This window comes from Ranitomeya variabilis, chromosome 5, assembly GCF_051348905.1.
Source record: "Ranitomeya variabilis isolate aRanVar5 chromosome 5, aRanVar5.hap1, whole genome shotgun sequence".
In the NCBI taxonomy this organism is placed as follows: Eukaryota; Metazoa; Chordata; class Amphibia; order Anura; family Dendrobatidae; genus Ranitomeya; species Ranitomeya variabilis.
In genome coordinates, this window is record NC_135236.1 from 230,801,590 (window position 1) to 230,828,576 (window position 26,987).

The window sequence follows — 26,987 nt, forward strand, 5'->3', positions numbered from 1 at the left end:
AAAAGGGTTCCTCGGTGTAACAGGCCAAAGTAACCCTGTCCCAGATTAACCCCGGGTATAATTTGGTCTATGCCAGAGTATACCCGGGCATAAACTGGCCTAGGCCAAACTATACCCCGGGGTGTAAAATAGCCTAGGCCAAACTATACCCCTCCAGGCCAGATTATGTAACTAATCTGGGGTTAAAGTTGCCTAGCCCAATTTATACCTCTCAGCTCATATTATACCCCAATGAAATCATTTGCATTGAGTGATATACACAAGAATTACTTAATGCTTCAACATTTTATTGAGAAACCAAACTGACAATTCTTAAAGAGTACCTCCCACTATACAAAACTTTTGCCCATGGCAAAAGTAGTTGTAAAGGGGGGTATTTGTAATGCATATGCATTACAAATACCCCCCCATTTTATAGTTACCTTAGGGGGGCTGCCCGATTACCCCCCCTCGCTAACCGCCGCTGCCCGTCTCCTGGTAGACGGGGTCCCCCTCCTGCCGCTAGGTGGCGCTGCCTCTCCATGCGCCGACGTCACAGCCAGGCGCCATAGAGGAGAGCGGCACCTGGCTAGTGCCGTTGGAGCTTGTAGAAGCAGAGCCAGCACCACCTAGCGGTGGGAGGGGGGGCAATAATTTCTCATTAGCTATAAGTCACTTATCATGCAATGCAATTATCTGGGGCAACAAATCGCCCAACAGTCATTCTGTGTATTATGACATTTAGTCTAGCATGTCCTTGCTACCAAATTAACGTTTAAAGCTAAACACTGATAACAACATTGAAATGATCGTGCTTATTTTCAAGATACAGTGCATGTTCAGTTGTTGACTGCAGATTGAAGCTTGCAGGATATGTCAACCAATCCATGGAGTCACCGACGTTTGTGTAGATTATTATGTCGCAACTCAACAGATTCGCCGTGGTCATGATCTCTGCATCAGTTGCCCAGACTCCATCACGAGAGATTCCAGAGATGTTCACATATTCATTCACATTTTGGTTCAAGTAGTCCTGTAGTTTTTTTGTCAAGTCAGTTTTCATATGGTGGATGACTTTATCTCTGAGAAGGGAATGGTTGTCCTCTGTTCCTGTCAAGATGTAGCTGATGGCCCGGAAGAAGCAGTTTCCATCACCTTTGGTTTTATATGTACGCCGTGGTTGTTCAAGGTCTCGTCTGCATCCACAGTATACAACCTTACTAAACGTAAGGCCAAGAGTGGTGCTAAGATACTTCCTTCTTGAACTTGGTAGTAGGTTGAAAGCCTTAGTTTGCTTATTTTTCTGTGTGGCAGAGTCACTGGAATAATCATCATCGGATGGTGGAGAAGCCTCTTTATCCTGGTAAATCTTTAGGTTGCTGGTGTGGTATGTGTTGCTTAATATCTTGCCAGTTTTGTTGTTCTTAAGTTTTACTCGTCCCTTGGTCAAGGATTCCACAACTAAATAAGGTCCAATCCAGCGTGGTTCCATCTTTGAACCTATGCGTTGAATACGGCGCTGATTCTTGATATAAACTATGGTACCAGCAGTGATTTCTTTGTTGCTTTTGTGTCGGCGATCAAAGGCACACTTCTGGTGTTCTTGAGCAGAGTGGATGTTGGTACTGACGTCTGAGTGCAGCTTTTTAAGAATGCTTGACAGTGTATTTAGCACATCAGGGGTGGCATGATCTGAAATGGGCATGGGATCCACCGTATCATCTTTTGAGGGATTAAGGTCCATGGGAAGCTTGGCCTTCCGTCCATACATGACCTCAAATGGAGTAACCTTGGTTGAAGCATGCACAGATGTGTGATAGGCAAACAGAACACCAGGGATGAATTGATCCCAGTTGTTTCCTTGGTCATTGACAAGCTTACTAAGGCCGGTTTCACACGTCAGTGGCTCCGGTACGTGAGGTGACAGTTTCCTCCCGTACCGGAGACACTGACACACGTAGACCCATAAAAATCAATGCATCTGTTCAGATGTCATTGATTTTGTGCGGACCGTGTGCGGACCGTGTCTCCGTGTGCCAAACACGGAGACATGTCAGTGTTCGTGGGAGCGCACGTTTTACACGGACCCAATAGAGTCAATGGGTCCGCGTAAAACACGCACCTCACACGGACATTCTCCGTCTGGGGTCCGTGTGGCGTGCCGGAGACAGCGCTACAGTAAGCGCTGTCCCCCCCACATGGTGCTGAAGCCGGTATTCATATCTTCCCTGTAGCAGCGTTTGCTATAGAGAAAATATGAAGAATAGTGTTTAAAATAAAGATCCATGTGTCCGCCGCCCTCCCACCCCCTGTGCGCCCCCCCCGCTGGTCAGCAAATACTCACCCGGATCCCCCGTCGGCAGTCGCTCCTTCCTGGTCTGGCCGCGGCTTCTCTACTGTATGCGGCCGATTACACTCATGAATATGTGGCTCCACCTCCAATAGGGGCGGAGCCGCCTATTCATGAGTGTAAATGAGCGGCCCCACGTGACCGCATACAGTAGGAGGCGCGGCCAGACCAGGAAGGAGCGACAGCCGACGGGGGACCCGGATAAGTATTTTCTGACCAGCGGGGGGGGCGCACAGGGGGTGGGGGGGCGGCGGACACATGGATCTTTATTTTAAACACTATTCTTCATATTTTCCCTGCAGCAAACGTTGCTGCAGGGATGATATGAATCGCAGCTTCAGCACCATGCAGAGTGGGTACCACACGCTCCGTGTGGTACCCACTCGCCATACGGGCGGCACACGTGTGCCGCAGGTATGGCCTCCGTGAGTTCCCAGGCACACGGACACGGATAACTCCGGTACCGATTTATTCCGGTACCGGAATTATCTGGACGTGTGGGACAGCCCTAAGAGCTTCTTTAAGTGTCCGATTATCACGTTCCCGCTGGCCATTTGTTTGTGGGTGGTATGCAGATGAAATACGGTGATCTGTTTGAAAATGTTCCATCAGGTTGTCAATGATCGAGTTTACAAACTCTCGTCCCTGGTCGCTAATCAGAGTCTCCATACAGCCAAGGCGACAGATAACGGAGTACAAAAAATTTGCCACTGACTTGGCACTCTTATCTGGGACAGCTGTTGCTTCAGTCCATTTGGAGAAATGATCAGTGGCAGCAACTATATATTTGTTGCCATTTGATGTTTCCTGAAGAGGGCCAATCATATCAATCCCAACTAAGCTCCATACTTTTCCAGGCACTGATATACTGTTGAGTGGTGGAGCTTCCTTTGTGATTTTGGGATTTATAACAAAACATTTTTGACAGGCTTTCACATACTGGTGAACGTCATTTTTCATTCCCTTCCAGTAAAACCGGTCAGAGATTTTGGCTAAAGTTTTATCTCTGCCAAAATGGCCCCCAGATATTGGGTTGTCATGACAGGCCTTCAGGATATTTGGCAGTCGACTTTTAGTAAGAACCTCCTTTTCCCTATGATAAACAATTCCTCCTTGGGCTCGATATGGCTTTGCTGTTTGTCTAAACTGGGACTTGGCATTTGCACGTTTCTCAGGAGGTAGATCGTAGGTATACTGAGGGTACCTTTGTTCTGTTGCAGTGTAGAATCTCAAAAGCTGGTCATACAATTGATCTTCCATGGTTGTCAAAATTGGAAAAGATTTGGTGTCATAGAGAGCAGAGAGGTGTCATAGAGAACATTCAAAACAAGTTATCATTAACTATGCACTGACAGGACAGCGCCATCTACTGTCAGTTCAGATCTGCACACTTTTCAACAAATAAGCAATAGGGTGAGAAAAACAGTGAAGTGATAACATTATGGCCTAGAGAAATACTATAAAAACTATTTTATACCCCCTGGTATAAAGTTTATCCCCCGGGGGTATACTATGGCCTAAGTCAGCTTTTGAATTTTTGTGCTGTTTCCTTCCTCAGTAAAAGGGTTCCCCGGCTTCCCCGCAGTGCTGCGAGGGTGCCCCCATGGTAGATAAACCCATTTTTTAAGCGTATCCAAGGCGTTGCTAGGATAGAATGGCCATGTAAAATCCCATAGCAACCAGTAAAAGGGTTCCCCACCCACCCCGCAGTGCTGTGAGGGTGCCCCCAAGGTAGATTAACCCCTTTTCCAAGCGTATACAAGGCGTTGCTAGGATAAATTGGTCATGTAAAATCCCATAGCAACCAGTAAAAGGGTTCCCCGGCTTCCCCACAGTGCTGCAAGGGTGCCCCCAAGGTAGATAAACCCCTTTTCCAAGCGTATACAAGCCGTTGCTAGGATAAAGTGGTCATGTAAAATCCCATAGCAACCACCTAAGGGGTTAACCACCTATCCTTAAGTGCTGCGAGAGTGCCCCCAAGGTAGATAAACCCCTTTTTCAAGCGTATTCAAGGCGTTGCTAGGATAGAGTGATCATGTAAAATCCCATAGCAACCAGTAAAAGGTTTCCCCACCCACCCGCAGTGCTGCAATGGTGCCCCCAAGATAGATAAACCCCTTTTCCAAGCGTATCCAAGGTGTTGCTAGGATAGAGTGATCATGCTATATCCCATAGCAACCAGTAAAGGGGTTCCCCACCCACCCCTCAGTGCTCGTCAGTGCCCCCTAGGTATACAAAGCCCTTTTCCAAGCATATCCAAGGCGCCAAGACAACGAGCTGGCACGAGCAGGGCTGAAGATTTCATGTCACATGTGACTATAGGGAGGGGGTGGGGCTTAGAAAGGGAGATCCCTGGCGTCACCAGAGGTGGAGGAGCTTGAAAAGGAGCAGTGCCCGATGGGAGGGGGAGCTGTGACCTAGAAGAATGAGCAGCTTTCCCTCAGCTTACCCTGGGGGGTATAATCTGGCCTGGAGGGGTATACTTTGGCCTAGGCTATTTTATACCCCGGGGTATAGTTTGGCCTAGGCCAAAGTATACCCGGGGTATAATCTAGCCTAGGCCACTTTAACCCCGGGTATAGTCTGGCCTGGGGGTATAATCTGGCCTGTTACACCGGCTTTGATGCGGGCTCACCGCGGAGCCCTGCATCAAAGCAGGGGAGCTGACCTCGGACGTACTATCCCGTCCGAGGTCAGTAAGGGGTTAATGTTTAACCCCAAGACAGTCGAAATCATTCTTATTTTTTTTATATATTAAATCACGTTTAGGCCTGGGTGCAAGAATGTTAGGGCTGATGCTTTCTCACGCAGCCTTGATTCAGTTTCTCCCCCATAACCTCCATCCTCCATTCTTTCTCATGGTATTATGGTTTCTTTAGTATCCTCGGCGTTGGAAGTAGAGCTCTGTGGAGTCCAGTAATTGGCTCCTTTTCAACTCCAGTGTACAAATTATTTGTACCTGCATACCTAAGATTGTTTGCTGCAGGAGTTTCATGATTCCGTCTTGAGTAGTCATCATTGACTCACAGCTATGTAGAAAGCCATTGCTGGACCCTTTTGGTGGCCATCTATGCATAGTGATATTAAAGATTTTGTTTTAGCTTGTGATATTTCTCCAGGTGCTAAAGTATGTCATAACCGGCCAGTCAGGAACTGGCGCCTTGCTAATTCCAGAAAGATCATTGACTCATTTGTCCATGGATTTCATTATTAATTTGCATTTTTCTGGAGGCTAAGACCATTATTTGGGTGGTAGTTGATCTATTCAGTAAACAGGCACATTTTGTTCCTTTATTGGGGTTACTAATCATGGGCTTATCAATCATGTGGTAAGATTGCATGGAATCTCTCTGTACATATATGATAGGGGAGTGCTTTTTGTGTTGTGACAAAACACTCCGGGATCGCCTTTGCTGGGGTCAAAGGTCACGTGGTTTGTGCATTGAATCTGAGGCGTACAGCTGGTTACGAAGTATGCTGACCTCTGGTCAGGTTTATTTAAGGTGAAAGCAACATAAAGAAAACAAAGCATAAAAGAAAATCCTTGCCTGTCCGGCACTTACTAGACAAATACGTTCCTATCTAACAACTGGGGGGCTACTCCCACCCAGCAAACATAACACAGGTCATGAGCACAGCTCCTTACTCACATTTGTCCCACACAGACAAGCATTCTGTGTGCCCCAGGCTGACGCCTGATTCCTCCAGCTGGTCATCTTTTGAACCTGCACTAATTAACCCATGAGTATGCTGAAGACACAGAGCAGCCTAACACACATAGGACAGGTATCTAGGCGAGATATACCTGCCCCCAACTACCAGACCGACCTGACTCTTACATATCCCCCCCTCCTGCTCAGACCACTCCGGTCGAGCAAGGACACTCCCGAAACAGTGCACTCGGGATAGGGCATCGGCGTTTCCCATCTGCGCCCCTGGGCGATGCTCTACTGTGAAAGAGTAGGCCTGCAGGGCAAGGAACCAGCGAGTTACCCTACTATTACGGTCCTTGTGGAGGTGCATCCACTTGAGAGGGGCATGGTCTGTGACCAGCTTAAACTTCCTACCTGCCAGGTAATACTTGAGGGAGTCGAGAGCCCATTTGATGGCTAGGCACTCTTTTTCAACCACGGCATACCTCCGCTCATGTACATTTAATTTCCGGCTGAGGTAGAGGACCGGGTGTTCCACTCCGTCTTTCACCTGGGAAAGGACAGCTCCTATACCAGTATCAGAGGCATCAGTTTGCACCACAAACTCGCTGCTGAAATCGGGAGTCACTAGTACGGGCTGAGAGCACAAAGCCCGTTTCAGGCTGTGGAAGGCCTCTTCGGCCGCTGAAGTCCACTTTACCATGACGGAATCCTTCCCTTTGGTAAGATCCGTCAAGGGGGTGGCAATGGCTGCAAAGTTGGGTATGAACCGGCGATAATAGCCGGCAATCCCCAGGAACGCTTGAACTTGTTTTTTGTTCACTGGTTGTGGCCAGCGCTGAATTGCCTGTATTTTGTCGAACTGGGGTTTAACCACTCCTCTGCCAATCACGTAACCCAAGTATCGGGCTTCTTCAAGGCCGATGTGACATTTCTTGGGATTCGCCGTTAAGCCTGCGTCTCTCAGGTCATCAATCACCGCTTGTACTTTCTGGAGATGAGTCCCCCAGTCCATGCTGTAAATTACAATGTCATCGAGGTAGGCAGAAGCGTACTGCCTGTGGGGCCTCAAGACTCGATCCATCAGTCTCTGGAACGTTGCTGGGGCTCCGTGAAGTCCAAACGGCATGTAGATATACTGGAACAGCCCTTCCGGTGTAGCAAATGCCGTCTTCTCTCTGGCCGCTTCGGCCAGAGGGATCTGCCAGTACCCCTTTGTTAGATCCAGGGTCGTAATATATCGGGCTTTACCCAGCCGATCGATCAACTCATCGACCCGGGGCATAGGGTAGGCATCAAATTTAGAAACCGCATTCAGTTTCCTAAAATCATTGCAAAACCGTATAGAGCCATCCGGCTTAGGTATCAACACGATTGGACTGGACCAGGCGCTGTGCGATTCTTCAATGACTCCTAAGTCCAACATTGCCTTCACCTCCCGGGAGACGGCTTCACGGCGTGCTTCCGGAATCCGGTATGGCTTCACATGAACTGTGACACCAGGCTCTGTGACAATCTCTGTTATGACCCCAATGGCGAGGGTCTCAGAGGAACGTGGAAATCTGCAGAATACAAAAATCCAGCTCATAGGGCAGTGGTAACTGGGTTGACCATATATCTACTCCTAACGCCAACACTAGAAGTAGCCGGGGATCATTCCTACGTTGATTCTAGATGACACGCGCCAGCCGGAGAATCTAGCTACCCCTAGTAGAGGAAAACAAAGACCTTTCTTGCCTCCAGAGAAGGGGACCCCAAAGCTGGATAGAAGCCCCCCACAAATAATGACGGTGAGGTAAGAGGAAATGACAAACACAGAAATGAACCAGGTTTAGCACAGAGAGGCCCGCTTACTGATAGCAGAATAAAGAAAGGTAACTTATATGGTCAACAAAAACCCTATTAAAATCCACACTGGAAATTCAAGAACCCCCGAACCGTCTAACGGTCCGGGGGGAGAACACCAGCCCCCCTAGAGCTTCCAGCAAAGGTCAGGATATAGATTAGGAACAAGCTGGACAAAAATACAAAACCAAAACAAATAGCAAAAAGCAAAAGGCAGACTTAGCTGATATAACTGGAACCAGGATCAGTAGACAAGAGCACAGCAGACTAGCTCTGATAACTACGTTGCCAGGCATTGAACTGAAGGTCCAGGGAGCTTATATAGCAACACCCCTAAGTAACGACCCAGGTGCGGATAAAAGGAATGACAGAAAAACCAGAGTCAAAAAACTAGTAACCACTAGAGGGAGCAAAAAGCAAATTCACAACAGTACTCCCCCCTTAGTGAGGGGTCACCGAACCCTCACCACGACCACCAGGGCGATCAGGATGAGCGGCATGAAAGGCACGAACTAAATCGGCCGCATGAACATCAGAGGCGACCACCCAGGAATTATCCTCCTGACCATAGCCCTTCCACTTGACCAGGTACTGAAGCCTCCGCCTGGAGAGGCGAGAATCCAAGATCTTCTCCACCACGTACTCCAACTCGCCCTCAACCAACACCGGAGCAGGAGGCTCAGCAGAAGGAACTACAGGCACAATGTACCGCCGCAACAAGGACCTATGAAATACATTGTGAATAGCAAACGACACAGGAAGATCCAGACGAAAAGATACAGGATTAAGGATTTCCAATATCTTGTAAGGCCCAATAAAACGAGGTTTAAATTTGGGAGAGGAGACCTTCATAGGAACAAGGCGGGAAGAAAGCCATACCAAATCCCCAACGCGTAGTCGGGGACCCACACCGCGGCGGCGGTTGGCAAAGCGCTGAGCCTTCTCCTGTGACAACTTCAAGTTGTCCACCACATGATTCCAGATCTGCTGCAACCTATCCACCACAGAATCCACCCCAGGACAGTCAGAAGGCTCCACATGACCCGAAGAAAAGCGAGGATGGAAACCAGAGTTGCAGAAAAAAGGCGAAACCAAGGTGGCGGAACTAGCCCGATTATTAAGGGCAAACTCAGCCAACGGCAAGAATGTCACCCAATCGTCCTGATCAGCAGAGACAAAACACCTCAAATAAGCCTCCAAAGTCTGATTGGTTCGCTCCGTCTGTCCATTAGTCTGAGGATGGAAAGCAGACGAAAACGACAAATCAATGCCCATCCTACTACAAAAGGATCGCCAGAACCTGGAAACGAACTGGGATCCTCTGTCTGACACAATATTCTCAGGGATGCCGTGCAAACGAACCACGTTCTGGAAAAACACAGGAACCAGATCGGAAGAGGAAGGCAGCTTAGGCAAAGGAACCAAATGGACCATCTTGGAGAAGCGATCACATATCACCCAGATAACAGACATGCCCTGAGATAGCGGAAGATCAGAAATGAAATCCATGGAGATATGTGTCCAAGGTCTCTTCGGGACAGGCAAGGGCAAGAGCAAACCGCTGGCACGAGAACAGCAAGGCTTAGCTCGAGCACAAGTCCCACAGGACTGCACAAATGACCGCACATCCCTTGACAAGGAAGGCCACCAAAAGGACCTGGCCACCAGATCTCTGGTGCCAAAAATTCCCGGGTGACCTGCCAACACCGAGGAATGAACCTCGGAAATGACTCTGCTGGTCCACTTATCCGGGACAAACAGTCTGTCAGGTGGACAAGACTCAGGCCTATCAGCCTGAAATCTCTGCAACACACGTCGCAGATCCGGAGAAATAGCTGACAAGATAACTCCATCTTTAAGAATACCAACAGGATCAGCGACTCCAGGAGCATCAGGCACAAAGCTCCTAGAAAGAGCATCGGCCTTCACATTCTTTGAACCTGGTAAATACGAGACAACAAAATCAAAGCGGGAGAAAAACAATGACCAGCGGGCCTGTCTCGGATTAAGGCGTTTAGCAGACTCGAGATACATCAGATTTTTGTGATCAGTCAAGACCACCACACGATGCTTAGCACCCTCGAGCCAATGACGCCACTCCTCAAATGCCCATTTCATGGCCAACAACTCCCGATTGCCCACATCATAATTTCGCTCGGCAGGCGAAAACTTCCTAGAGAAAAAGGCACAAGGTTTCATAACAGAGCAACCAGGGCCTCTCTGCGACAAAACGGCCCCTGCCCCAATCTCCGAAGCATCCACCTCAACCTGAAAGGGAAGTGAGACGTCAGGCTGGCACAAAACAGGCGCCGAAGTAAACCGGCGTTTCAACTCCTGGAAAGCCTCCACGGCAGCAGGAGCCCAGTTAGCTACATCGGAGCCCTTCTTGGTCATATCCGTCAAAGGTTTCACAATGCTAGAAAAATTAGCGATAAAACGACGGTAGAAGTTAGCGAAGCCCAAGAACTTCTGAAGACTCTTAACTGACGAGGGCTGAGTCCAATCAAGAATAGCTCGGACCTTGACTGGGTCCATCTCCACAGCAGAAGGGGAAAAAATGAACCCCAAAAAGGGAACCTTCTGTACACCAAAGAGACACTTTGAGCCCTTGACAAACAAAGAATTTTCACGCAAAATTTTAAAGACCAACCTGACCTGCTCCACATGCGAATCCCAATTATCAGAAAAAACCAAAATATCATCCAGATAAACAATCAAAAATTTATCCAGATACTTCCGGAAAATGTCATGCATAAAGGACTGAAAAACTGAAGGCGCATTGGAGAGCCCAAAAGGCATCACCAAGTACTCAAAATGACCTTCGGGCGTATTGAATGCGGTTTTCCATTCATCACCTTGCTTAATGCGCACAAGGTTGTACGCACCACGAAGGTCTATCTTGGTGAACCACTTGGCACCCTTAATCCGGGCAAACAAGTCAGACAACAGCGGTAAAGGATACTGAAATTTGACAGTGATCTTATTTAAAAGCCGATAATCAATACAAGGTCTCAAAGATCCGTCCTTTTTTGCCACAAAAAAGAATCCCGCACCAAGAGGGGAAGAAGACGGACGAATATGTCCTTTCTCCAGAGACTCCTTGATATATGAACGCATAGCGGTATGTTCAGGTACCGACAGATTAAACAGTCTTCCCTTAGGAAATTTACTGCCTGGGATCAAATCTATAGCACAGTCACAGTCCCTATGAGGAGGCAGTGCACTGGACTCAGACTCACTGAAGACATCCTGATAATCAGACAAATACTCCGGAACTTCCGAAGGCGTAGAAGAAGCAATAGACACAGGCAGGGAATCCCCATGAATACCACGACAGCCCCAACTTGAGACTGACATAGCCTTCCAGTCCAGGACTGGATTATGGGTCTGTAACCATGGCAGCCCTAAAACAACCAAATCATGCATTTTATGTAAAACCAGGAAACGTATCACCTCGCGGTGTTCAGGAGTCATGCACATGGTAACCTGTGTCCAATACTGCGGTTTATTTGCTGCCAATGGTGTAGCATCAATACCCCTAAGAGGAATAGGATTTTCTAATGGTTCAAGAGTAAAACCACAGCGCTTAGCAAATGAGAGATCCATGAGACTCAGGGCAGCACCTGAATCTACAAACGCCATGACAGGATAAGATGACAGTGAGCAAATCAAAGTTACAGACAGAATAAATTTAGGTTGCAAATTACCAACGGTGACAGGACTAACAACCTTAGCTATACGTTTAGAGCATGCTGAGATAACATGTGTAGAATCACCACAGTAGTAGCACAAGCCATTCCGGCGTCTATGAATTTTCCGCTCATTTCTAGTCAGGATTCTATCACATTGCATTAAATCAGGTGTCTGTTCAGACAACACCATGAGGGAATTTGCGGTTTTTCTATCACATTGCACCGAATTAGGTGTCTGTTCAGACAACACCATGAGGGAATTTGCGGTTTTGCGCTCCCGCAACCGCCGGTCAATTTGAATAGCCAGTGCCATAGTGTCATTCAGACCTGTGGGAATGGGAAAACCCACCATAACATTCTTAATGGCTTCAGAAAGGCCATTTCTAAAATTAGCTGCCAGTGCACACTCGTTCCAATGTGTCAGCACGGACCATTTCCGAAATTTTTGGCAATACACTTCAGCCTCGTCCTGCCCCTGAGACATAGCCAGCAAGGCCTTTTCTGCCTGAATCTCAAGATTGGGTTCCTCATAAAGTAAACCGAGCGCCAGAAAAAACGCATCAAGATCAGCCAATGCCGGATCTCCTGGCGCCAGCGAAAAAGCCCAATCCTGAGGGTCGCCCCGTAAGAACGAAATCACAATTTTTACTTGCTGAGCAGAATCTCCAGATGAACAGGGTCTCAGGGACAAAAACAATTTACAATTATTCACGAAATTCCTAAACTTAAACCTGTCTCCGGAAAACAGTTCAGGAATCGGTATTTTAGGTTCTGACCTAGGATTTCTGATAACATAGTCTTGTATGCCCTGCACACGAGTAGCCAGCTGGTCCACACTTGTAATCAAGGTCTGGACATTCATGTCTGCAGCAAGCATAGCCACTCTGAGGTAAAGGGGAAGAAGAAAAAAAAAAAAAAAAAAACTCAGAATCTTCTTTCTTATAATCCCTCTTCTGCAATGCATTAAACATTTAATACTGGCCTGGCAAACTGTTATGACCCCAATGGCGAGGGTCTCAGAGGAACGTGGAAATCTGCAGAATACAAAAATCCAGCTCATAGGGCAGTGGTAACTGGGTTGACCATATATCTACTCCTAACGCCAACACTAGAAGTAGCCGGGGATCATTCCTACGTTGATTCTAGATGACACGCGCCAGCCGGAGAATCTAGCTACCCCTAGTAGAGGAAAACAAAGACCTTTCTTGCCTCCAGAGAAGGGGACCCCAAAGCTGGATAGAAGCCCCCCACAAATAATGACGGTGAGGTAAGAGGAAATGACAAACACAGAAATGAACCAGGTTTAGCACAGAGAGGCCCGCTTACTGATAGCAGAATAAAGAAAGGTAACTTATATGGTCAACAAAAACCCTATTAAAATCCACACTGGAAATTCAAGAACCCCCGAACCGTCTAACGGTCCGGGGGGAGAACACCAGCCCCCCTAGAGCTTCCAGCAAAGGTCAGGATATAGATTAGGAACAAGCTGGACAAAAATACAAAACCAAAACAAATAGCAAAAAGCAAAAGGCAGACTTAGCTGATATAACTGGAACCAGGATCAGTAGACAAGAGCACAGCAGACTAGCTCTGATAACTACGTTGCCAGGCATTGAACTGAAGGTCCAGGGAGCTTATATAGCAACACCCCTAAGTAACGACCCAGGTGCGGATAAAAGGAATGACAGAAAAACCAGAGTCAAAAAACTAGTAACCACTAGAGGGAGCAAAAAGCAAATTCACAACAAATCTCATGTTTCACTAGCCTAGTCTGGCCAGGTTTTTCCGAGAAAAACTGTTGGTTCTGCAACAAAAACTGCTTAACCTCAGATTTTTGTTGTTCAGAGAGAGTCACGGCAATCTGCACCTCCGGTATGGTAGGTGAACAAACCGGACGGGGCAGATCCGCTGTTAGGGCAGCGCGGTCTTTCCAGGGTTTTATCAGATTTACATGATAAATCTGTTCTGGTTTTCTCTTACCAGGCTGGTGCACTTTATAGTTCACCTCTCCAACTCGTTCCATGACCTCAAAGGGGCCCTTGCATTTTGCCAGAAATTTACTATCCACCGTAGGGATTAGGATCAACACCCTATCCCCGGGTGCAAACGTACGGACCTTGGCGCCTCTATCATAACTTTGCCTCTGGGCTCCCTGGGCCTGTAACATATGTTCCCTCACAAGGGGCATGACAGCAGCAATACGGTCCTGCATTTGCGTTACATGATCTATCACCGTTTTAAAGGGAGTGACTTGACCTTCCCAGGTTTCTTTTGCGACGTCCAACAGTCCACGGGGACGACGGGCATATAATAGCTCGAAAGGCGAGAATCCTGTGGAAGACTGGGGAACTTCCCTAATGGCAAACAGCAAATAGGGTAACAAGTAATCCCAGTTCTTCCCATCTTTGTCTATCGCCTTCCGGAGCATTTGTTTTAAGGTTTTATTGAACCGCTCCACCAGACCGTCTGTTTGAGGGTGATAGACAGACGTACGCACCTGGTCTATTTGTAAGAGCCTGCAGAGCTCCTTCATCACCCTTGACATAAAGGGAGTCCCCTGGTCGGTGAGTATCTGTTTTGGAATTCCCACCCGACTAAACACTTGTACCAACTCTTTGGCGATCGTTTTGGTAGCAGTGTTACGCAAAGGGATGGCTTCGGGGTAACGAGTGGCATAGTCCATGATGACGAGGATATGTTGATGCCCACGTGCGGACCGGGGAAGGGGCCCAACCAAATCCATCCCAATTCTCTCAAATGGGACCCCAATAATAGGGAGGGGTACCAAAGGGCTACAGAACCGAGGTTTAGGCGCAGAGATTTGGCACTCTGGACAGGACTCACAATAGTTACGCACATCATTGTGTATTCCAGGCCACACAAAACAATGCAATATCCTTTCTGTGGTTTTTTTGTACCCCCAGATGCCCCCCCATTATATGTCCGTGGGCCAGGTCCAGTACCTTCCGCCGATAAGGTTTGGGTACCACTAACTGTTGCACAGTGTCTTCCCCCTTTTTCTCTACCTGGTAGAGTAAATCATTCTCAAGAACCATGTACGGGTACGCTAGCCTAGTGACAGGTTCTACGGGTACCCCATCTATCATTTTTACATTTTTCCTAGCCTGAGTCAGGGTAGGATCTTTCATTTGTTCGCTGTGGAAGTCATCCAACTGGACTCCCAAATCGGGTAGGCAGGGTGCTGGATGGCTGTCTGCCTCCGCCTCTCGCTGGGTTTCCTCAGTTTCCTCAGTTTCCCCCGCCATAACTGAGAAGGGGAAATGAAGGTTAGATTCAATAACCTCCCCAGCAACATCTTCTTGTGGGGTCTCGTCTAGGAACTCAGGACCTCCAGATGGCATGGGGGAAGGTTCACAGCTACCGTGAAGGAGCAACTGATTCTCCCATAACTGCCAGAAATGGGGAAAATCCCTACCCCGGATTATATCGTGTAACAACGCGGGAATGAGTCCCACTTTGTGTTGCACAGACCCATATGGAGTGGAAATACATATGACCGCTGTAGGATACGAGCAGGTGTCACCATGCACACATGTTACAGAAAACTTGTCAGACGGGCCAGACGGGAGTGCCACCAGATTGGCATTCACTAGAGTCACCACACTTCCAGAGTCTAGCAATGCCACAACATTTTTCCCATCAACAGATAATTCACACAGATGTTTCGCTGCATCATTTTGACCCGCATTCACACTCACTAGCCGTGTAACCAAAGACATGCGTTTTTTTGAGTCTGTAACATCGCATTGCATGGGTTCAGCGGTAACAGGACAGTTCGCAGAAACATGGCCCTTCTCATGGCAGCGGAAACACCTAACAGGCCCCCTATTGAGACCATAGTCCGACACTCTCGGTCTCGGAGCGCAAGCAGTCCCGGGTACCTCCCCCACAGTTTTAGGTAATTTTCCTTCACCCGCAGTCCCTGGAACAGTCTTACCGGTTCCACGAGGAGGAGGCACAGACCTGGTGGTGGAGGTATCGTCAGGAAGTCCTTCCGCCACGGAATAACGCTCCACCAATTCCACAAGTTGATCCGCTGTCGCGGGATTTCCTTGGCTCACCCACTTTTTCAGCGCCGGTGGTAATACTCTCAGGTACTTGTCCAGAACGATCCGCTGGATTATCTCTGGAGTTGTCAGTACCTCGGGTTGCAGCCATTTCTTTATCAAGTAGATCAGGTCAAACATCTGCGATCGCGGCGGTTTATCAGGCTGATAGGTCCACTGATGTACCCTCTGTGCACGGACAGCCGTCGTCACACCCAGCCGGGCCAGGACCTCAGCTTTCAGCCTCTCAAAGTCCTGAGCGACTTCCGGGTCCAAGTCATGGTAAGCTTTTTGGGCCTCACCGGAGAGAAACGGAGCAATTAGATCGGCCCATCGTTCCTTCGGCCACTTCTCTCTCAACGCTGTCCGCTCAAACGTTGTCAGGTACGCCTCGACGTCATCTTCTGCGGTCATCTTTTGCCAGTACCGACTCACATGGATTCTCCTGGACTCTGCTTCCGGGTTAGCCTCAGGCATGCTCACCAAGCGCTGCACCACCTGTTGGAGAAGCTGGCGGTCTGCAGTCGTCACGTCCACCAACTCCTTCAGCTGTGCGGCCATCAAGCGGTTAGCTTCCTGCTGTGCGGCAGTGGCCTGCTGCTGTATGGCAGTGGACTGCACTAGTGCTTTCACCACGTCTTCCATACTGTCGCCTGTGCCACGGAGTTCCCGCGTTCTCCACCACAATGTGACAAAACACTCCGGGATCGCCTTTGCTGGGGTCAAAGGTCACGTGGTTTGTGCATTGAATCTGAGGCGTACAGCTGGTTACGAAGTATGCTGACCTCTGGTCAGGTTTATTTAAGGTGAAAGCAACATAAAGAAAACAAAGCATAAAAGAAAATCCTTGCCTGTCCGGCACTTACTAGACAAATACGTTCCTATCTAACAACTGGGGGGCTACTCCCACCCAGCAAACATAACACAGGTCATGAGCACAGCTCCTTACTCACATTTGTCCCACACAGACAAGCATTCTGTGTGCCCCAGGCTGACGCCTGATTCCTCCAGCTGGTCATCTTTTGAACCTGCACTAATTAACCCATGAGTATGCTGAAGACACAGAGCAGCCTAACACACATAGGACAGGTATCTAGGCGAGATATACCTGCCCCCAACTACCAGACCGACCTGACTCTTACAGTGTCCAAATTCTGGAAAGCGTTTTGTAGGAAATTAGGGAACGATTTGTCATTTATATCTGCTTACCACCCTCAAAACAACGGTCAGACAGAAAGGTCAATCAATCTTTGGAACAAATCTTAAGGTGTTTTGTTGCGACTCAGTAGGAGGACTGGTTCTCATTTTTACCTTTTGCTGAGTTCGTCTTTAACAGCCGGGTCAATCAGTCCACTGGAACCTTGCCTTTTTTTGCAGTTTTGATTTTCATCCCCAGTCCTGGAATAGAGGTTGCCATACAGAAACTTGGAGATGTCTGGAGGGGGTTCAGAGGAATATTGGGGTGGTTCAGCTTTGTGGAAGGCCAATAGGAAAAGTTTGGCAGGTCACATCTTCAAAGGAGATGATAAGGTTTGGTTAACAACCAAAAATATTAGGCTGAAAGTACCGTCAGCTAAGTTGGGTCTTGTTTTGGCCTGTATGTGTCACGATATGTACAACGACCCAACGGGGGGTCGGTTAGCGGACGGCACAACAAACACACAATGGGATGGAAAAGGGGAGAGGAAGGCCCTACCGATAGGGAAATGAAGGATGGCCACCTCCTGAGCTCAAACCTGAGCCTGTCCCTCTACTTCCCTAACACCCTAAGTGGGTCTTTCCCCCCCACCGCCGTCAGGAACCTCATCCCTCGCTGTCACCTCACACTGCCCTAGCTAGTGCACTGGCCGGCAAGGGCGTTAGCCTCACCACTGCAAATAAAACAACACAGGGGACAGTGACAAACACAAGAGGGACAAGAAATAAACACAAAGCTTAGCTTCCAGATGCTACTGCCAAGCTCCACACCGCAGATGACAGAGAAACAGGACTCCAAACTCCAGAAGTAGCTGACACCAGAGAGCTGCAACTGCACGGCTGGTCTCAATAGAGAATCTCTATCACCAACAGTCAGCTGATGTATCAGGTGACCATTTAAAGGATTGTGGGAGTGGTCACCACCCACATAGGCTGACCTAGCCACTCTGCAGCAGGTTTCCAGCAAGGGAAACTAACATTAACCCCCACTGGTCCTGAAAGGAAAAAAGCTACATTTAAAACATAGTGGAACCAGAGCTGACACGAATCCAAAAATGGATTGTGACAGTATGAGATTCTGGAGGTAGTTAACCCAGTGGCCTTTAGAATAACACTACCTCCCAAATGTATTTCACAAGTCACTGTTAAAGGAGTTTATCCCTTTTGGTATTGTCTGCCTCATCTCCACCTCCTCTGGTTTCTGTCGATGGAGGTTTGGAGTATGAGTTGCAGAGGATAGTGGCTTCTCAGAGGGTAGGAAATTCTCTCCAATGTCTCATTCATTGGAAGGGATAAGGAACTGAGCTAAGATCATGGGTTCTCACTCACTCCATGAAGGCTGATCGTCTGGTCAGGGCTTTTCATCGTACTTTTCCTAGGAAACCTGGGGGTCCAGTGACCCCACTCCCCCACAATAGATTGTCAGGATTACACGTATTAATGTGTTTGGACTTAGAAAATGACTATTCTGCAGTACAGTCTAGGACAGAAGCATACTGAGTGGTTGGAATGGTGATTACGAGCTCAGCTGTTCAATTGAGAGCTGGGACGTACTGGACTGTTAGTATTTTGAGTGACAGATTAACCGTCCAATATGGGCCTGCATATGCCTCCTGTTCAGAGTAATTACCTGGCTATTTAGCGGGGTTTCTGTCTTCGATTTCAGCCAATTGTAGCTTTGCTGAAGTTGTGTGTGTTTGCTCTGTGCTCCTAGTCTTGTATTCTGATCTTTACTGGTCGACCTTGGATTCTCCTAGACCATCCCTTTTCATATCCCTTTTTCTCGTGATCCGCTACCTTCTTGTAATTTTGACCTTAGACTGTTACCTGACTCACCCCTCTATCAGTGATGTACTCTCCTGGCTTTTGACCTCGGACCGCTTGACTACCCAACCTCACGACTTGTCCGTGAGTAGTGACTGGTGTCACAAAAGCAATCCTTGCAATAGATTACCATCGATCGGTTGCATTTTCATGAATGTAATACACTGTTTAAATAGAATGGCTATAAAACAAAAGAGCAAAGGATTCTGTCCTTGGAATACTGTGCATTTTCTTTTTAAAGAAGATAGATACCCGCGGGGGCAAGTTTTTTGTAAACATATACATTTTTCAACTAAAAGCATTTTTTCAATACACTTTCATAAATAATTTTGAACTGTTTGACTTTTACAGCCTCTATATGATACAGTACTTACTAGACTACTGAATGAGTTAACAGTGCATCCATCAGTAAGCTTGTTGTGACGGCAAGGTCTGAAACGCCCATTTTATGTGCAGACTGCATTGGTGGTATTTTTCCTGAAGTGTCGTCTTTGTTATCCTTTTTGTAGTTTTTTCAGCATTCTTGCTGCCAGTGTCTTTTTTTTTCATTTTATATATAAAACAGTGTCAGCTTCCAAACATAAACTGCCTGAAGTATGGATTAGTCATTTCTTTTAACCCGTTTTTTGAAGCTTGAAGCAGTTGAATGATGTTACAAAAGATGGAATATATGAGAATCATGATAAGTGCTGCGCCTGCAAACTACACAATCTGAATGAGCTCACTGACGGGTTCTCTGTTATGTCATTCTCCAGTCTTCTACGTACAGCGATATCTTGTTTAAAATATTTTAATGAAAACCTTTAGGAAAAAATCATTTTTAGATCATTTATTATTATTATTATTTATTTATATAGCACCATTAATTCCATGGTGCTGTACATGATAAGGGGTTACGTACAGAGTTATAGATATCGTTTACAGTAAGCAAATTACGATGACAGACTGGTACAGAGGGGAGAGGATCCTGTCCTTGCGACTTACAATCTATGGGATAATGGGGAAGAGACAGAAGGTCGGGGGTGCGGCAGCTCTGGTGGTGGTGAGGCGGCAGCTCTGGTGGTGGTGAGGCGGCAGCGCTGGTGGTGGTGAGGCGGCTGCTCTGGTGATGGTGACGCGGCTGCTCTGGTGGTGGTGAGGCGGCTGCTCTGGTGGTGGTGAGGCGGCAGCTCTGGTGGTGGTGAGGCGGCAGCTTTGGTGGTGGTGAGGCGTCAGCTCTGGTGGTGAGGAGGCAGCTCCGGTGGTGGTGAGGCGGCAGCTCTGGTGGTGGTGAGGCGGCAGCTCTGGTGGTGGTGAGGCGGCAGCTCTGGTGGTGGTGAGGCGGCAGCGCTGGTGGTGGTGAGGCGGCTGTCTGGTGGTGGTGAAGCGTCAGCTCTGGTGATGGTGAGGCGGCAGCTTTGGTGGTGGTGAGTTTCAGCTCTGGTGGTGGTGAGGCGGCTGCTCTGGTGGTGGTGACTCGGCAGCTCGGGTGGTGGTGAGATAAAAATCACATACTTTTAAGTAAAACAAAAATGTCCGCAGCCTTTAAGACTATTCGACGATTGGAATAAAATCTGGACCTTCTGTGGGGTCATATCAAGACATTTGGTGAGTAAAGGGGGTCTGGACACTGTAGTAATAGAAGGGGTGGTCTGAAGGTTAAAAGCTGTTTAATTTACCATGAGGCTTTGTGAGAGACGTCACTATGAATGAATGGTTGGATTAAAAGATATACTAAATTGTTCACATGCATTGTTCAATTCAGGTTCAGGGTTAATTTTTTTCAATTTCCGATTTTTACATTTTCTATATATATTTACTTTCATGTACAGGAGGAGGAATGTAAGATTTCAGCCTTCTGCTTATAATGAAGGTCATCACATGTGACAGCTGACACTATAGAAAGCTCCAGCTCAATATCTCATTTACCACCAATATCTCTCATTACAGAATACATGATATCTTAGACATATGGCTAAAGGCTGGGCGAAATGCAAACATATGCAGTACATAATCTGGATTATTTTGAGTATCATCCAATGATTAATTACATTTAACTCGTTCGGGATGAATGTCTGGCTTGATGCTGCAATGTGGTCTCCTTGATTTCTTTACCTCGGGCCAATGTGTCTGAGTAACGGTATCATACTTTGCTGATTTCTTACGTTTTCCATGCCAGGAATGCTTTTGAGAATGATTGGCGAGATGCGCTTGATCTTGTTGTGTTTTCTGCCCAGGTACTTATGCGTGTGTCAGCTAATTAGCAAATGGATGACAAAAACTTGTTGAAAGGTTCTTGCCAATCTTGTGAATTATTTGGTACATGGATAAGAGATCTATATATCAAAATAAATATTGTAATTAATTATTTTAAGGATAGTATGGCTGTTAAAGTTATATTTCCCAATTTAAAATTAGCAATAATAATTATTTATTACAGAGTCAACTGGAAAATATAAAAATTCATGCAAACAGCCATTGTAAAATATTCTCTGAAACAATGTAACGAGGGAGTCTTAATTGTCAGAAGGAAGGTTATGATAAATGCCTTCAGAATATGCTCGAAGGAGTAAATGGAGTCTAAGAGTAGCCTGCTGTACCAAGGTGCACCATCTCCACCATAGGAGAGGTCTTGGAGATTTTTATAACTGTGAATAATAAATATTTTTATATATCATCATTCCGCAGCTCTTTACAATTCAGTGGGGATATATACAAACAAAATAAGAATTGACAAAAGTAACACATAATTCATCAAGTAACAAGAGAAGCGTGAACCCTGCTCCCATACTTATAATCTATGGGCAAATAGTGGGGACCCCAAAGGTAAAAATTACTTGTACGGTCCAGTCATCTTTTACGATAAATAAGGGAATTGATGTGAAACTGCATGACCCGTCACCAGCCAGTATATAGATAACTATAAAATGCCAACTGAGTGCATGGAGAGCGTGGGAAAGTGATGAAAGAAGAGACCAGATGTTGTGAAGAGAAGGGAAGAATTGAGAAAATTAAGTTAGCCAAAGTAGGTGCTATAAGTCTGCCTAAAAAATTTTTTTTAGGGGTCACTTAAAGCTGTTGACACTGGGAATTAAACTGATTTGGGTAGTGAATTCCATGGAACTGGTGCAGCACGAGAGAAGTCTTGTAGAGGGGACTAGGAGGTTTGGATTATGGTCCCTGTTTTTTGCTGGCAGCACACTGACACATAATGTTCTGTGTGGCTATTCACGTGTACAGTAACTTCTCTTTTTTGCTGACCGATAGTCTGCATAACAGAAATATGGACTCATGGACCAAAAACGGAAGAAGATCGGTCTGTTCTGTTGTGAATTCCGTTCTCGGACTCCCTCCTGTGGTCATGAATGGTACTTTGGTTAGTTCTGCTCTTGGACTCCCTCTGGTGGCTTCGAGCGGAACTGCTGGTCACTGAGGTTGGCTTTATCAGCTGCTCTCGTTTATTTCTATGCTGGCTTCCTATTTAACTCCACTCAGATCGTTACTTCATGCCAGCTGTCAATGTTCCAGCATTGGTTCAGATCTCTCTTGGCCTTCTCTGAGGACCTGTCTACTCCAGCAGAAGCTAAGTCTTTGCTAGTTCATTTGTTGTTACTGCTTCCTGAATATATTTCTTAGTACTGCTATTTCTAGTCCGGCTTGCTATCATGATATTCCTTTGCTAGCTGGAAGCTCTGGGGGTGCAGAGTGGCACCTCCACACCGTGAGTCGGTGTGGGGAGTCTTTTTGCTTACTCTGCGTGGTTTTTTGTAGTCTTTTGTGCTGACCGCATAGTTCCCTTTTCTATCCTCTGACTATTTAGTGAAATCTGGCCTCCTTTGCTAAAACCTGTTTCATTCCTATGTTTGTGACTTTCCTCTTAACTCACAGTCAATATATGTGGGGGTCTGCCTTTACCTTTGGGGAATTTCTCTGAGGCAAGGTAAGGCTTCTATTTCTAGCTTTAGGTGTAGTTATCTCTTAGGCTGTGAAGAGGCGTCTAGGGAGAGTTAGGTACGCTCCACGGCTATTTCTAGTGTGTGTGATAGGAGTAGGGTTTGCGGTCAGCAGAGTTCCCACTTCCCCAGAGCTTGTCCCGATTTTGAGTTTACTCATCAGGTCATTCCTGGTGCTCCTAACCACCAGGTCCATAACACTGTTCGTTCCATACCATGAAAACTAATGAAGTGTGAATTCAGCCAATTTATGAAGCCTCGTTTATGCAGAAGTATTTTGCATCGATATTAGTGAACCAAAGAGCATGCAAATCCTTTTGTAAAATACTGCCCAAAATCCCACTTGTGGCCTAAGATCTAGTAGATACATAGCATATCCTCGTAGGGCAGGCAACAAACACTGGTCTTACCTACTGTATTTATAAGCCAAATTCTGTATGTGATTACAAGAAATAACTTCTGCAGGATTTGACCTCATCTACTTCATATTTTTTTTGTAATAATTTTCTTTTAATCCAGACATGCTTTATCTTGCACTACCTGTTTTATATAGAAAAACGCAAAACCACCCTACCTAAATCATGCTTTGTTTGTAAAAAAAAAAAAAAAGTTGTACAGTCTCACAATCAACATTCTGGTGCAGCTTGTGATTGCTGCAAAAACTCCAGAAACAAAAAATCATTTTCATTAATTCAGTTAGGAGCAAGGCTGATTAATTTTCTTTACCAGCAATACAGAAGATGACACAGCCAGTGTGCAAAAACAATATATACCGTATCTCTGCAGGACCAAATTTTCCATTAGGTACAAGAGTCTGAGTGACCTGGAAAAAATTCTAAAGGCACATTTAGATGGCCGTAAAAATTGGACCGTAATGCACGGACTGGAGAGCAGCTCTCCTGACCCGAGCATGAAAGCTTCATATATTTCTATGCAGCTGGCACGCTCGGGTGGGGTTAGCCGCCGGCCAGTCCGTGCATTACGGTCCGATCTCGGCCATTATATCATGCTTCTCTGAGACCACATGGCTAATCCTGCTGACAGCTTCCCTTTAAATCCGTTTCATAGAATAGATAATGATTAAGATTCCTTTATTGGTATTCTATACTGGCATCATTTTTTATCGAACATGGATGACTTAGAGGTTTAGCAGCAATTTTTCACATTTTGAAGAAACTTCCTATTGTTTTAGAGGTCAGTTGAGTTCTCATATCTTTGAGGGGCCGATATAATAGAAGCCCCACATAAATCATCCTACTTAAAGTCCCCTCCTGCAATATTTAAGATGTTTGTAACCCATCAGGTGCTACTCATGAACTAGTGTAGAGTAGAAAGAAATTTTTTTTCCCATTAAATAGTAGTTTTATTTTCACATTTTTGATTTTCACTAAGAGTAATATGAGAATAAATACTCCAAAATGTATTCTTCAATTTGTTCTTTCAGTTTGTGGGCGAACTCTACTGTTTGGGTGCACGGAAAGGCTCAGATGGGAAGAGAGCGTCTTTTATCTTTTGAAGTGCAAATTTTGCTGGATTAGTTTTCAGCGCCATATCTCATTTGAAGAGCCCTTGAGGCATTAGTACAATGGAATACCCCTAGGGATGACACCATTTTGGAAAGCTACACTCAAGGAATTCATCGTCAGGTGTAGTGAATATTTTTGCCCCACAGAAAAATAGAATCATAGTTTTCTTTAATATTGGCCTGTGAAAATGAAAAGTAATTCTTGTTATAATATTATGTATATTCAATTCTACAAGAGATAATAAGAAAACATATACCCCATATTTTAATACTCAATTTCTTCTGAGTATGGCAATACTCTTTATGTGGATGTACATACTATTTTTCGGACACATGATGTGGCTCAGAAGGGAAAGAGTACCATTTGGAACGCAAATTTTGCTGGAATGGATTCCTCTCGCCATGCTGTTGAGGTACCAGTATTGTGGAAACCCACCAGTTTAGAAACTGTACCCTCAAGGCATATATCAGGGGTTGTAGTGACTGTTGTGACCTGAAAGATGTCTTCATTAAAGTGAAAATTTCAATTTTTTTTTTCGCAGTTAGGGTTTCTTTTCCTGTGTGGCATAAGTGACATATTAACTCTTTTCCTTTTTTTAACTTTTATATTTTTTTCCGGTGATGGAGGTATATGAGGACTTGATGTATGTGGGATGAACTATAATTTTAAAAGGTATGATTTTTGGATTTGTGACTTTCTGATTGTCTTGAAAAATGGAATAAGAAGCAAAGTTAAAAAAAAAAATATCAATTCTGCTTTTATTCTTCAGGATAGGACAGCAATTCAATTATTTTTCTTAGGGCTAGGTCATCAATACAATTGTAGTGGAAAACCCCTGCAATCAGAGGCACTAGGATATGAAACCTTGCTTGGGATTATGCAGATGTCTAATGATACTAAAATCCATGGCACTGATGACACTGTACATTACATTCTATGGGCAAGGTCGGTAACACTGCAGAAAAGATAAGAAAAGATGTTCCTGTTACCAGAGATTGAGATCAATGCCGGAGCCGGAAGCTTCATGCAGCAGATAGCAGTAGGCTGCCGCATATAGCATCTGGCCAGGAGAAAGCTTATCCTATGGAGGAGAGAATGAGGGAGGAGGGGACCACCATGGCTACTTCTGGAGTATTTCTGCTGTGTGTTATGCTGTATATATGGGGATGGTCAAAATCTCAAGTGATGTGTAAGGCTAGACTCACATATTGCAGTTAGCCTAGACACGAGAATGCTGCCAAAGAGAAATCAGCCCACTCAGCACATTACATCAGTCATATTCATTTTTGGGCACATTTTGACCCCTAATGGTCAGGTCATTTTGAATGACTATAGTGTCTAGGGTTAGTTTTTCTATAAAATGAGTCATATTTTTGAAAGGTGCCATTTTAGAGTACATACAGGTGCTTCTCACAAAATTAGAATATCATCAAAACGTTAATTTATTTTAGTTCTTCAATACAAAAAGTGAAACTCATATATTATATAGAGTCATTACAGAGTGATATATTTCAAGTGTTTATTTATGTTAATGTTGATGATTATGGCTTACAACCAATGTAAACCCAAAAGTTATTATCTTAGTAAATTAGAATACTGTATAACACCAGCTTAAAAAATGATTTTAAAATCCGAAATGTTGGCCTACTGAAATGTATGTTCAGTAAATGCACTCAACACTTGGTCAGGACTCCTTTTGCATCAATTTATGCATCAATGCGGCGTGGCATGGAGATGATCAGCCTGTGGCACTGCTGAGGTGTTATGGAAGCCCAGGTTACTTTGATAGCAGCCTTCAGCTCATCTACATTGTTGGGTCTGGTGTCTCTCATCTTCCTCTTGACAATACCCCATAGATTCACTATGGGGTTAAGGTCAGGTGAGTTTGCCGGCCAAACACAGTGATACTGTTGTTTTTTAAACCAGGTATTGGTACTTTTGGCAGTGTGGACAGGTGCCTAGTCCTGCTGGAGAAGGAAGTTTCCATCACCAAAAAGCTTGTCAGCAGAGGGAAGCATGAAGTGCTCTAAAATCTCCTGGTAGATGGCTGCGCTGACCTTGATCTTGATAAAACACAGTGGACCTACACCAGCAGATGATATGGCTCCTCAAACCATCACTGATTGTGGAAACTTCACACTAGATCTCAAGCAGCTTGGGTTGTGTGCCTCTCCACTCTTCCTCCAGTCTCTGGGACCTTGATTTCCAAATGAAATGCAACAATTTACTTTCACCTGAAAACAACACCTTGGATCACTGAGCAACAGTCCAGGTTTTTTTCTCCTTGGCCCAGGTAAGATGCTTTTGGTGTTGTCTATGCGTTGGTCATGAGTGGCTTGACAGAAGGAATGCGACACTTGTAGCTCATATCCTGGATACGTCTGTGTGTGGTGGCTCTTGAAGCAATGATTCCAACAGCAGTCCACTCCTTGTGAATCTCCCCCAAATTTTTGAATTACCTTTTCTTAACAATCCTTTCAAGGCTGCGGTTATCCCGGTTGCTTGTGCACCCTTTTCTACCACACTTTTTCCTTCCATTCAACTTTCCATTAATATGCTTGGACACAGCACTCTGTGAACAGCCAGCTTCTTTAGCAATGACTTTTTACAGCTTACCCTCCTTGTGGAGTGTGTCAATGACTGCCTTCTGGACATCTGTCAAGTCAGCAGTCTTCCCTATGATTGTGGAGCCTACTGAAACAGGCTAAGGGACCCTTTTAAATGCTTAGGCCTGGGTTACACTTGCGAGTGCAATGAGAGAAACTTGCACGACTCTCTCCATCAATACCCGGCACTGCCGCCGGCACTCGGGACCAGAGCATGTGGCTGCATGTATTTCTAGGCAGCCTCACTCTCCTGTCCCGAGTGCCGGTGGCAGTGCCAGGTATTGATGAGAGTTTCTCGCATTGCACTCACAAGTGT

At 45.9% G+C, this 26,987-nt stretch overlaps 1 protein-coding gene across 4 annotated transcripts in view; it reads left to right on the forward strand.

Annotated features, from left to right (window-relative positions):
- The window catches only part of TJP1 (tight junction protein 1), a 623,857-nt gene that overhangs the window by 114,370 nt on the left and 482,500 nt on the right, over positions 1 to 26,987 (forward strand). The window lies entirely within an intron of this gene.